This window comes from Lagopus muta, chromosome 9 (assembly GCF_023343835.1).
Source record: "Lagopus muta isolate bLagMut1 chromosome 9, bLagMut1 primary, whole genome shotgun sequence".
In the NCBI taxonomy this organism is placed as follows: domain Eukaryota; kingdom Metazoa; phylum Chordata; class Aves; order Galliformes; family Phasianidae; genus Lagopus; species Lagopus muta.
The window spans coordinates 3,061,866-3,076,053 of NC_064441.1; positions in this window are offsets into that span (position 1 = coordinate 3,061,866).

The following is a 14,188-nucleotide window of genomic DNA, read 5'->3' on the forward strand; positions in this document are numbered from 1 at the left end:
CATCTGAGTGGATAAAATGGACAGCATGCACAGAAGAAGCTTCATTTGGAGGAAAATAATGGCCGGCGATGCTGTCTCAAGCCAGGCATTTTTAAGGAAGTCTGTTGTAACAAAAACGATGTTTTACATTTACAACAATTCAGATGCAAATTAAATGAGAGAGAAAGTGAACTGTCAAAACCAGAACTGTCTCTCTCCCTGGACTTCAGCAGAGGCAAAGGTTTTCCTGAGTTCTCTGCAGAATGGGAACCAAATACTGAAGTAGATTTGGCCTCCAGATGAATCCTACATTTCCATGATAACAGAAGGCACTGGGGTCAGCCTCAGACAACCTCCAGGTGTTAATCAGTCAGCCCTGCAGAGAGGTGGCAAATCCCTGTGAAGTTCTCCTTGCTTTGTACCTCACAGGCAGTTTTACTGATACTTTTCTACACAGCATCTAAGAAGCAGTGATCCCACAGAGAAACAGAAAATTTTAAGTGTGCATCATTTTCTCTTTCTGTTGTGATATTGATTTATACATTATGCCAAAAGTAGAAATCCCACATAAAAAGAACAGGAACACTGAATTCAAAAGCCTTCTGTTGCAACATTTCTTGACTTGTGAGGTTACCCATAGGGCTTTAAATCTCCTCCCGTGGTTTTGTTTTAATGTATTTTCTGTTTTGTTGTTGCTGTTGTCTCTTTGTTTTGCTCTTCAGAATTATCTTCCATTACAACATTATGTTCTACATTTTTCCCACCTCATCCTAACCCCTTTGATGCATACGTTTCACAGTACTCTGTAACACAGTCATTGGATACTGAAGGTAATGTATTTTAGAGTATGAACTGACATTATTTACTGCATATTTTTCAAAACAAAGGTGTACCTAAGGAGAAAAGCTGATTTTATATGAGCTAGATGCAGCATGGAAAGGGGGAGTCCAATCCTTCCCTTAGCAAAGGCAAATAAGTACCCAGGATATAGGAAAAAAGTTTAATCCTTCCCTTCGTCTTATGTAAAACCAGATCCCAATGTCTCCATTTAATGCTCAAACTACCACTGTATAACTTGTAAGAGGGGAGAAAAAGAACAACATAATGCACGTCTTGACAGGAAGCTGGAAAGAAGGGAGGGTGTGTGCTTTGCTGACAGTATAACATTAGAGAAACTAAGTGGAAAGTTGTTATCTTATCTGTGAACCTGCTGTGAAGGGTGATGTGAATTGGCAGGCAGATCACAGCGATTTGCTGAACAGTAAACCTCAAGAACAGGTTGCTTGCTTCTAATTTTTGTAGAGGTTCGTGCTGCAGTGGATGAGTATCCTTTATTTCTGTACCTAGTTACCTTTATTTAGTCTTCCCTGCACCTCTGCAAGGTCTTGCTTTACCTTCTGTCTCTACAGCTGATTTCTTTTTGCAACGTCTCTGAAGCTTTGGTACACATCCCCTTGTTGAGGTATGACTTTCTGCCTTTACCTTCACCACTCCTTGCTCCTTTCATCACCTACAAATGTCCGCTTTGCTTCACTCCACTATTCTGCCTTTCCAAGCTTTGGTTACTTTTTGTTTCTATGTACCATCCTAATTCTTGATCTTTCCAAGAATTCCCAAATCTCCCTTTGAGGCCCTTCAATTCCTATCAAGAGTTTCCCACGCAAGAGGGAAGAGAGAGCTCTTGTTTCTCTCGCTGCTTCCTACCCTAATGGACCTGCCAGCAAGAAATTAGCATCAAAGGGAAAATCCTGATCACGTGCTGCAATATAGCGCTCATTTTGAACATGAACAGTATAATTAGTAAATGGGTGGGGAGAGAAGGGACAGAATGGAGAATGGAAATGAACTGTCAGGTGCTTTAACATCTCGTCTCAATTTCTAACAGGTGTCTTTGTGCACACTAGAACTTCAGAAGCTTGTTACAGAGCCAAATTTGGATTTGGGATCTATTTGTCAAGGATTTCACTACAATAAATAGATCTGTATAAATAGATCTGTATCACATTAAAAAAATATATCCTATGCTAGCTTGCCATGCCTAGAAATACTGCTTAAAAGGTCCTGGAATTGTGAATTAGTGCCATTCCTGACTAATGCTGTCCTAATGAAATGTGACTGACTTCATTCCCTGCATTGTAGTACTGCACAACTTATGCTGGGAGAACAGTTCAGCTGAAAAAGGTTCTAAGTAATGCTGAATCATATGTTGCAAACATTTGTTTGTCTATATATTTATACCCATATTTACAACTAACTCCAAGCTGACCTCTGAATTCCAACACACATAACAGATCTTTCATCATAAAACAGCCCCCAAAATATTTCCACTTCAACTCACAAATGTCTGAGATATTTTGTTAGCCAGTTATCAACCAGACACGGAGGGCACAGAAAACACCCTCCTCGTTATTTGCTTTCATCATGACCAACCAGATGAAGGTGAGCCCTTCCAGTAAGAGATCCCAAGCCATCGCAATGCAAGTGAGACACAAAGGAGCATAGCAAAGTGCACATGAACACTGTCCTATAGCGTCCTGGTGGTTTGCTCTTACTTGTCTTGTTGGATATGTTTTTTGCCCTAAGTGTTGCAATGAGTAAAAATCCTTATATAAATGTAACTGGGTGTCAGCTTCATTTCCAGTTAAGATTCTCTGTTAATTAAAAGCTGCTTTACATTGAGCTGCAAAGAACAAGTCAAAAAAAACCATAAGCTCAAGACACGCACTGTCAGTCCCCATAGATTTAAATTTAATTAAATGAGAAAACTGCATGACTTCTCTGGTTCACACCAAGGATTACCAGAGCTATCCTGTAAATGTATTTTTTGTAAGTCACGAGCTCAGCTTGGAATATTGTTTTATCATTAATGCTGCCATTCGTTCCCCTGCAGGTCTAGTATCCAAAATACCATATTGGTGTGATGAAAACGCAAGGCCTTGGACACACACTAAATGCATCCTGAGGATGCAATCGCACTATTATCTATTTATTATCTATTTATACAGCACACCAGCCAGTTGGGCCGTGAAATTTGACTCTGAGATGATGCTATTTTGAGAGGTGCTGAGCACCTGCTGCTGGCTGTAATCACACTCTTCATTCCATAACATCTAACAGGGATGTTTCCTCCCATACCCACAGCTACACAAAGCGGTGCCAATGGGCCAATCCCAATTCCCTCTCTGCTCATGTCTGCATTCCCCACAATATGGAAAAACACTACACCTGCTCCCAGTAAATCTGATGTTTTTCCCATGAGAAAGAACCAAGCATTTCTTTCTAACCCCTGCAAATAATTTGCTGTCCTTTGAAGCATGGAATTATTCAGCTGACATTTTATCTCATCTATCTCTCAGCACCATCAACTCAAATATTACGTCTATGAAACCTCTTTTTTTTTTTCTTCTTTTCTTTTCAGCTTTACTATTTGTAGGTTTTCTGTTCTCAAGATAAATTAGGAAATAAATGAGCCTGCAGACAAAGTTGAGAATACACTGTACTATAGCAGTAATGCACAGAGATATCCATGAAAATGCCATCAGCGTTTTTGCCATATATGTTCTTGCTAATGTTATGTTTCTAAAAAGTAGTTTGTAGTGCTGGGGAGAGGGAAAAAGAGGCCAAGGAAAAAAGGAGACAGTAGAGAGACTCAGAGCTGCACACATCTCCCCACTGCCTCCTAAAAGGGCATTGCTGCCTTTAAAATTGCTGAATTCCTTCAGTGTGAGGAGCCATTCTTCCATGCAAATTTGACTTTCTGGGACAAAAGGCCAAACCATATATTCATGAATTTTAACATAAACAAAATCAGATCCTTCCAGCTTTTAAGATCTCTCTTCACTGTGTTTTGTGGGAGTGAGGGGAGACTGAGGAAAGGGTAAGCTGCAGCGTGCTGCTACCTGAGTTTTCATCATAAGCTGAATCTTATTCTCTGTGCTCTGAAGAGATCACATTTATAACCGAGACCTGAGAGACTGAGACCAAACAAGTACCTGGAGCACAGCTATTCCAGTGCACCTCTATGAGAAAAATAATAAAAAACAGAGATTAACCCTTCCACCTCCCCACATGCTTCTCTGAATTTGCTGAAGTATGTGTTTCTACTGCAAGAATAATCATTAATAATAATATTCACTCTCAAGGCACTGCTTGCATGTCCTTCTGAAGCAGCCTAAGCAGTTGTCCCCGCTTTGTTGCTTAGGCAGGAGCACAGAGGGTGCAGAGCTTCCTCCTCTCTCTGCAGCTCACTACTGACAGACCTTCTGGAGCACAGTGGCTCTCGCTCCATACCAATTAGACTCAGCAGATATTCAGGCCAAGGTGACCTGTCAGAGGAGTTCAGAAAGGATTTCTGCAAAGCAGCATCTGCAGGAGGTAACAAGCATATCTTCTTGCATCAGTTCTGTCCTGTGTGTTCTTTTGTTACAGAAGTGAGAGTTTTCAGCACGGGTATTTTGAAGGAGAGCTGATTTTGTAGGGTGCCTCCCAGAAGGTCTGCTAACTAATGATACTGATGCACCTCAAATGCCATCTGCCATTTCACAACTGACACCTGCCCTACATGTAATTCTGAGTATCTCATATGTTAATGCCAGAATGACATTCAGCCTTTTAATCTCCACCATCCATCTCTTTCTCTCCCAGTCCAACTCAAACACAGCACCTCTTCTAGTTAGATATTCTTGTACATACATCTCTACATAGCCATGGTAACATTCAGGGATATGCTCTGGGAATTACAAATGCAGAATCTATGAATATTTTGGAGAAGCAGCACAACTTCACAGCTTCACTTTGAATTCTGCTAGACAGGAAGTACCTTCGATTTATCTTATCACTGTCATTTAAGAGAATGTATATCTCTCCTACTTAAAACCAAAACTCTGGATGAATAACTACACTTTTAGATATATTTGCTCTAAAAAAAAGGAATCATACGACTGGTTTCGGTAACTGCAGTATAGTGGCACTGAAACTTTTAAGTTATAATACATATGTTATGCTTTCTTGTAATAGAATGAAAAAAAAGAAAAAAGGTAGTATCAGGATGAATTTGTTTTCCTCTCACCAAAAGTGACTGAATTAACACTTGACCTTTTTGAACTGAAAGTACTCATTGCAAGGTGCAGACACCCAACAAACAATAGCACCACAACATCTTAACAGAAGTCCTTTCCACCTTCTTCCACCAACATATCTTCACAAATTATTACTCAGGTCCAAATTCCACATGACACAACCCACAAAATGAAATATGCCCAGCTCTGGTGGAATACTGCCTTGGCTCCGTTTCCGCCAGGAATGTATTTGCTGTTTACAACCACGCTACCTTGTAGAGCACTTGCTCACTGCTGCACCTTATACGTCTTTGCTGGAAAAGCCACTTGAGTGCTCTGGAATGAGTTCAGCTGAACGCATCTCTGCCACATCGCACTGCAGGATGGAGGGAGACTCTCAGCTGAGCCACCACACAGCAGCGGTTTGATTGCTCTTCTGCAAAAGGACCACTTGAGAGCACAAAGCTCTCCGCTGCTGTGACTCAGTGCGAGAACAGCAGCCCAATTTTTTCACAGCTGCTTGTTCAGCCTCCACTTAAAATTTCTATGCTGTAAAAAAAAAAAAAAAAAAAAAAAAAAAAAAAAAAAAAAAAAAAGCAGAAAGCTATAAAACAGCAAAATCATCCACCCCACCCCCAAAAATCTTCTCTCCATCACCTCCCTTTCAACACAGGGGGATTATTCCTGGGCTGTAAAAGCTGACACATTAAAGTTGAAGCTTCAATGTAGTTATCTGCTTTGTTTTAATCTTACATTTTGCTCATCAGAAATGTGATGCAGAATATCAATAAATCTAATGATACACACTCACTGTGAAGCAAACACGCAGCACCTGCTTTGAAATTACTTTTGCTTCTCATTCCTGACAGAAACAATGGTCAAAGAGCACTGCTCTTGCATAAATAATGTCAATTCCAATGGATCAGCCCTTGCAAATGGGAAAACATTTACATCCTTGCTTGTTCTGTTGGCTTCTGGATTGCACATAACATCTCAAAACAACAACAAAAAAATCTTCTGGGAAGCTACAAAATAATTTTATTTTTTTATTTTAATTTTTTTTTTGTAGCCAAGGGAAAAAGACTGGAAAGATGGGATATTTTAACATGTTTCAGTCAGTGTAGAAATATGGCATTAGGTAATGCTGAATTGATAAAAATGATTTCCAGCATTTTCATAATCATAAAAACTATGAAAAAATATGAAAACTCTTAAAAATTATGAATTCTTTATTATTTGATGAATAATCATAAAAATGATTGAGTCCAGCAACTCAAACGGTGCTAGTTCCAATTAAGCAAAATAGAAAATGCAGAAAACTAGAGAGAAAAACATTGATGAAAAGTACTGATTAGATCCACTAAGAAGGGCAGGATGAAAAGGCTCAAACAGAGATGGCCAGATGAGAAAGCTGAACTTCAATTTGGGAACGACAAGAACTACAGAATAAAGTAAGACATGGTTTTCTTTATTTTGTTCTTCACTTTTCTATCTTTGGATTGTAAAGTCTAGGAAAGATTCCTGGCAAGAAGTCCCATTCCACTTGTCCATTAGCTTCCCTTTAGGAAAACAACTAAAAACCAACCAAGCAACTCAATCACAAACAAAAATCCCTGCCCTTTTATCCTTCATTTTATCTCTTGAGATACTATACGATCATTTTATAAAATGGAACAACTGTTCTTTCATCCTGTCGTTATACCAGCTGATCCACTTTGCCAAGAGAGCAATGGAACTGCAAGGAGAAATGCAGTGCAAATGAAGAAACTGGTCTGTATTTAGAATCCCTTTCAATATGTCACTGCAGCAGCCTGGCAATAGCCACCAAGATATTCTGTCATTTTAGGACTAACCAATCTCTTCCAGTATTGAGTATCTTTTCTATTTGCTTTTCTGTTTGTTGATACAGTCTTTGCCTAATGGCAAATAGCATCAGGAAGGAGATGATGTGACTCAAGAAGTGACCCTTAGGTTTCAGTTGCCTTTTTGAAGGCACAAGGGATAGATAAATGAAGAAATACCCAGCTGGATCTGTCTATCTATATCTCCATTACACAGCTAAAATGACCCCACATTTTGTTGATAATTTGCTAATGGTATTTCAAGATGATCCTCATCCAGAATCCATTAACATTACCCTCTTCCTCCCTATAAATTGGATTTAACACAAATACACTGCTTGACAATAAGTGTAAGGAACAGAACAAAGACTGCCATTGAAAAGACTGATCTCTCTTTCAATCTGCTGTTAGTCCTGAACTTTTTGTATCAAACTTTTTCTTGAATTGACATTTTGGGAATATGAGTTAATGCTCAGCCTCAGCATCATGCATTGCAGTGGGTAAAATGAATAAAATCCAGGTAAGAAATTAAGAATGATGAGAAGGTGCACGTAATGTTATAACAACATCTAGCTCCCTTGTAGCAGCATTCTTCCCAGAGAAGCCAATAATTATTTTTAATTTTATTTTAAGGCCTTGACCAAATTTTGATTTTAACCTTCTCCTTTGTGGATTAGATCTTAATAAGTAGAAAACTGAGCAGCTTTACTGGAAAGTAACTACTGCATAAATGAATTTAAGTGCACTTAAGGACTTTTTCTTCTTGTTGACTTTACCAGAGTCCAATGAGAAAAGCTTTTAATTGCACTAGTTATGAAAAAGTTTGTTCCGTTTTCAATTAACATCTCTCCATTGTAGCCTTGCATTAACACTCCAGTAAAAAAAATCACTAGGCTTTACACTAAACCATTCCAGAGGATCATCTTAATCACCTGGTTGCTTTTTTTCTTCCCCTTGCAAATATATTGCTACCACAGGAGTTTGAAACAGGATGCTAACTCTGGTCTACAAAGGTAAAGGAACAGACAGAAGTGAAAGCTTACCCTTATTTTATTTTTAAGCATTTCTGTTTCTATTTTTATTGAAATCCAATTTTCCAAACTTTTTTTATTGTAAGTTATTTGGTTTCATAGCATCATCATTCATTTCTTCAGCTTTTCCGGCTGATGTAATGCAAGATGTTTAATGCAACTAGATTGCAAATATTTACTGGCACTTGCACCAGGAATCAAAGTCCTGAGTGGTTTCTGTGTCAGTAGTAGCATTTTTATGAGTTTATTTAATCTGCTAAAGAAGGAAGTGCATAGTGTTTGCTGCCACTCTGCCACTCTTATTCCCTAAACACATTTCAGCGAGGTCCAGGGAATCGATAACCACACACCCACAGCCTTTCATCTCTCAACTGTTGTTTGAAAGCTGGCTTTCGACCAAAATCATGACAGACTGACAGTTCTTTGGTCACTTATACAGACTGAATTGGTGGCCTCCATCCAGGTGCTAACGTAAATAGGCTTCTGCATTCAAATATTCAGATTGAATTAGTATCGGTATCTGAAAAACTCAGCAGTGCAGTCGGGATTTAATATCACACAACCACAGAATCATTAAGGTTGGAAAAGACCTCTAAGATCCCCAGGTCTAACCTCAACTCATCCCACCGTGTCCCTCAGTATCAAATCTCTACAATTTCTGGAACACCTCCAGGGACTATGGTGACTCCACCACTCCCTGGGCATCTTTGCCAACACACCACCACTCCTTATTAGAAGAACCACTTCCTATCATCCAGCCTGAGCCTCACTTAGCACAACTTGAGGCCATTCCCTCTTGAAGATAACTTGGTGATTGTCTCAGGTACCCCACCAGTGCCTTGCTTGCATGTACCTGGGCCTTGCTGGCCTTCATGGGTAACCTTCCAGATATTTCCAAATCTTTCAGGGCTACACATATTCCAAAATTTATCTCTTCTGCATTGCTGCTTGCTGTTTGTTTCGTTTTGTTGTTGTTGTTGTTTTACAGAGGAAAGTGAGATAGTGACCACAGCCCTTCCTCTTGATCAAAGACCAAAATGCCAGCATCTCGCCTACAATTCATTTGCTTTTTGTGCCCCAATCCCCAGCTCTAAAATTCAATGAGGTGGCAGCACTGAGGACATGGTCCCATACGCTGACACTTTTTATAAAGCCTTCCTCATTCCAGTACCAGGAAAATCCCCATTGGCTTCAGAGACTGGTGCATTGAATAGAGACCAGTTCACTGTAGCTACCTGAGTGTTCCTCAAAAGCAGTGACCCCAGAAACATCGTCACTTTCTCTTAATTCTCAAACTATGACATTATTTTCCATAACGTGTGCAAGCATGCACACCAAATGTTATTTAATTAAACATTTATAGCATACTAATTTAATGGCACTGTTGCAGCAGTGTTGTTGGCAATGATCCAGATCCTTCATTGGAATAAACCAGGCAGCCTTCGGCTTCGTAGTTTATTCACTTGGGGACTGTGTTACTGCCTCATAAAACAGCGCGATAGTATTATTATCACTTAATTATGCTGCAAGCTTTTCACATTTCTGTGTCTGCCTTACTGCATCAGCCACGGCATATTTCTCTGAACCCCAGAATGCACAGTAAATATAAATTGACCCGCTTAAGCCATCAGAAATACACCTCAGAAAGCTAGTCTGTCAGTAGTTGGAGATTTATCGATATATTGTACTCAAATGTAACAAATGACTGCTTTAGAACAAACCAATAAATAAACTCCTAGTATAATTAATTCCAACACTTAATTTTGAGTTAGTACCTGTAATTCCTTATGTAAAAAGTGCCAGCAACTGGAAAGGATGACTCATCTGCATGAAGGCTATTCAGCAAGAAAGGAGAGGAAAAGAGAAATAAATGATAATATTTAAACTGCATTATAATTACCACTAATCGTTGGTAAGCCCAATAGGTACTTTGGGAGGTAATTTCAATAATGAAAATATCTAATTGTTATCCGTAGCCTCATTTTCCAGGAAATCAAATATCACAAGATCACAGAATGGCTTGGGTTGGAAGGGATCTCAAGGATCATCAAGCTCCAACCCTCATACCACAGACAGGATTGTCAATCACCAGATCAAGTACAAGATCAGTTTGCCCAGGGCCCAATCCAACCTGGCCCCATTTGATGATTAGCAGACTTTTTTTTTCCTGTATATGTTGAGATATTTTTTAAAGGGAGGAAACATTACTGAACAAAAACCACATGAGAAAGCTAAATTAAAATTATGTTAACTTTTCCAAACCCTAGGGTATTTTAGCTAACTTTAAGTCACAATTTTACAAAAATTCAAAGGTAATAGGACTATTTATTTTGTATCTTATTGCTATATTTTATTTATTAAATATAATCATGCTTTTATCTTCCTGCTTACTAATTTCATAGAGTCATTAAGGCTGGAAGAAACCTCCAAGATCATTCAGCCTGACCACCTTCAGAGTAGCGTGGCCTAGCAATGGCGTGGTGTACAAATCAGAGCTATCCCTCAGAATCTGTGCCATGAAAATCCCAGAAACCAGTCTTCTTGAGAGCATTAGAGAAGGATGCTTGCAATATTAAATTAACACTCAAAACACAATTTAAGTTTACATTAAAATGAAAGGATAACTTCAAACTCTATTCAAATGTAAGTATATTAAATAATACAAATCTGTCTACAGATCAATCAAATAGTTAGAAACGCTGAATACTTAAATTTCCCTTGGAACAGGTTTGGAAATGAGACCACTTGACTTATGCAACAGAACACACACATTCAAAAGTTTTAGATAAAGTGGCTTGTCCAACTGATTCAGTCTAATAACCTCATTATAATATTAATAACCTAACACTTCCAGGTCAATCCCTTTTTGGCTATTCACCATTTATATCAGCTCCAGGAATGGTATACCACCAGCTGTCTGTGCCAGCCCCCAAAATCTCCACCTTAAGAAAGATTTTATTAGAAGCAGTATTTACAGTCTGAAACGAGAACAACGCTTCAAAACATTTTTTTTGAAACATTGCTGAACATCAGCATCTCAAATATGCTTTGGGAATATGTAAGAAATAGAAAAATTGTGTTGATTCTGTTAAGGCTTTGTTGATATTAATGTGCTTATATTAAAATAAGTATCTAATTATAAAACTGAGTGCGGTAGAATCCATCATTTTTTCTTGTGGAAAAAGAGCAAGGCTGAGAACTTCATTTTCTTCCCAAAATTATTAATATATAGGGCTAAATTATATAGGCTTTTGTTTTTATAATCACTTATTCAAAAGCCAAAAACATAACATAAATTTTAATTTTGTTGTGTAGAAAGAGAGATTAAAAATTTATACATTCCTTCATACATCTCCAGCGGATTCAGTTTATGACCAGTATAATAAATAGTCATTTGACAGGTAAGTTAAAGAAATTGAAGCACACCAACATACTGCAATGCCTGTAGCACGACGTTCTCAATATCATTATCGATGATATTGACATATTGATAACATCATTATCAACGTTCATAAATATCCTTGAAATGTCCCAGTGATTTTCCTCAGTTATTATCTCAGGCAATTAAGCTGGTGACCAATTTGCCAATAGGGGGATAAAAATCCCTTACAAATTTCATTTCAAGTATCTTTTATAAGATACACTTTGCTGTGTTTGTATCCCTGCAGGTCTGTCTGTCTTCCCCTATTTTCTATCTTTTATCTTATTTTTCACCCTTTTAGTAGCCATTGCTTCACATTGGCTTCAAACTTTTAGCACTGAAATAACTCCTGTAACAAAATACTCCTACCTGTGAGACTTATTAACAGTTATTAGCAAATTAGCCAATTTTACCTCCAAGTAGAATATTAGTTGTTGTTAGGAAGCTCTCAGTAAACTGAATTGCATTATTCCTCTAGGCACCCATCAAAACGTACTCTATTGTATAGAGCGAGTATGACTGTGAAAGAACATATTTCCTGTGAATCACATAGCATGTTGTCCTTGCTAGCACTGGGCCAAAAGATGTCCTAAGGACAGCAACTTCCCTCTTCTTGGTTTCTAGATTTGTCACACCTGCTTGGCTTTGCTTTTGTCCATTTAGCTTTAAGCAGCAAGTTTTTTAATCTTTGTATCTCAATGTGCTTTACTTTTGTTCACCTTTGCATGATCATTTAAAATAACTATCCTTTTCATGCAGATAGTAGTCACGAGTGGTTGTTTGGTGTAGAATAAAAGTATATAAGACCTCTGCTGTGTGATGGAGGGGGTAGGAAAATGCAGGAATGGTACCAGTTAGAAGAAGGGACAGTACAACTGCATCAGAAGTACGGATATGCTTTGCACAAAGCAAGTTCTGGAATATAGAGAAGTTGAAGGATAAATATGGAGGAGATTCAGCAAGCAGCTTTGTCCATGCCCTGTTATGAAATCTGGGGCAGGAGGCTTGGATGGTACAGCTGATGCTGTGGCTTTTACACAATAGAAACCGCAGAAAATAAAACTGAAAACACTGAACTACAAACTTTAGCAAATGAGTAAAGTTCAGGTGCTGCATATTCACAGCTCGTCCCTGAGAAAGCCTTCTTCCGTTGACACACACCCTCCTGCATACCAAATGCAGATGCATATTTATATATTCATAGAGCATACTCAATACTTCAGCATTTACGATTATTTACTATGCACAGGTATGCAGACAAAATTCAGGTGGCATCTAATTTCCCATACTGTAAATTCGTCTCCAGACCACATTATTGCCCTCTGTGCACCTGCAGAATCATAAGGTGTTTCACTGCTGGGGATTTTGTCTTCATTTATTCCTCAGCCTCCATATTGCAGTTCTTACAGTACACAGCCAAATTCATCTCCAGGTACATCTTATCTAAGCTTATATGCCTATAAGCACAAATAGCTTATTGTAATGCTAGTTCTAGTAAGAAGGTATAGACAGGAAACACAACATAAAGATACAGGTAAACTCGTGTTTGAGTTTGAATCATAGAATCACCAAGGTTGGAAAGGACCTCCAAGATCATCCAGTCCAGCCATCCACCTACCACCAATATTTCTCCACTAAACCACATCCCTCAGTACAACATGTAAGCATTTGTTGAATACCTCCAGGATGGTGACTCTGCCACCTCCCTGGGCAGTCCATTCCAGCACCGACCACTCTTTTGGATAAGAAATTCTTCCTAAGGCCCAACTTAAAGCTCCCCTGATGCAACTTGAGGCCATTTTCTATCATCCTATCACCCAGTTACCTGGGAGAGGAAGCTGACCCCCACCTTGCCACAACTTCCTTTCAAGTAATCAAAGACCAATAAGGTCTCCCCTGAGCCTCCTCTTCTCCAGACTGAACAATCCCAGTTTCCTCAGCTGCTCCTTACAAGACTTGTGCTCCAGCCCCCTTCTGAAGTCACCCACTTAACTGCCTTTCTATGTTTATGCTTTCAATAAGCAAACAGCAGTGCTTCTTTGAGGCTTACTGAAGAAAGTGGAAGATGAGTCCCTGAGCCAAAAGCAAGCTTGGCAAAACTTATGAAACATCTCCTAAATTCTTCATTCCAGGAAAATAACTATTTAGTTCAAGTGAAACAGCCCACTCCACTCACCACTGTTACTTATTTATATTTCCTTTCTCTTTAACCCCTTTCTGCATTAATTATAGAAACACAACTGGTTTTTCTCATCACGAAAGGAATAAATTTCATACTGTATTTACAGAAATCACGAGGCATAAAAATAACTGCAAATGAATGGAAATTATTCTCTTGTGCACTCCTGACACTTGCGTTCTTGTCGCACATCACTCACAGTTCTGGCTAATTTTAAAAATCAAAGTTACTGAAATGAGTGGTGTTCTGTTATATGAAAGTTAACTTGCAAGTCTAACAAATCTAACAAACTGCCATAAAGAAGCAAGACATTTTTCCAGCAGTGGGATAAACATGTCCTGCTTCCTAGATTGGATTAAAAAAAGATGTAGCTATATTCTAATTTGATTATTTGCTTCCACAATGGAAACACTTTTTTACATTCTTTTGCTGTCTACAACAGAGGATCTTGAATGCCAGCTGAGCCTGAGATTTTATTTAAAAGGAGAAAATCCGAATATAAAACAAGATAGAGTGATGAAGAATTACTGGCAAGGGCATGGGTGTGCTGTAGAAAGGCCATTACTTTCATATAGAGGATTATGAATGTTTCTGATGAGATAATTCAGTAATCACTTTAAGATAAAAAAAGTCAAAAAAGAAAAATCAAGGAAATGCTTTATAAAATAAACATGGGGAAT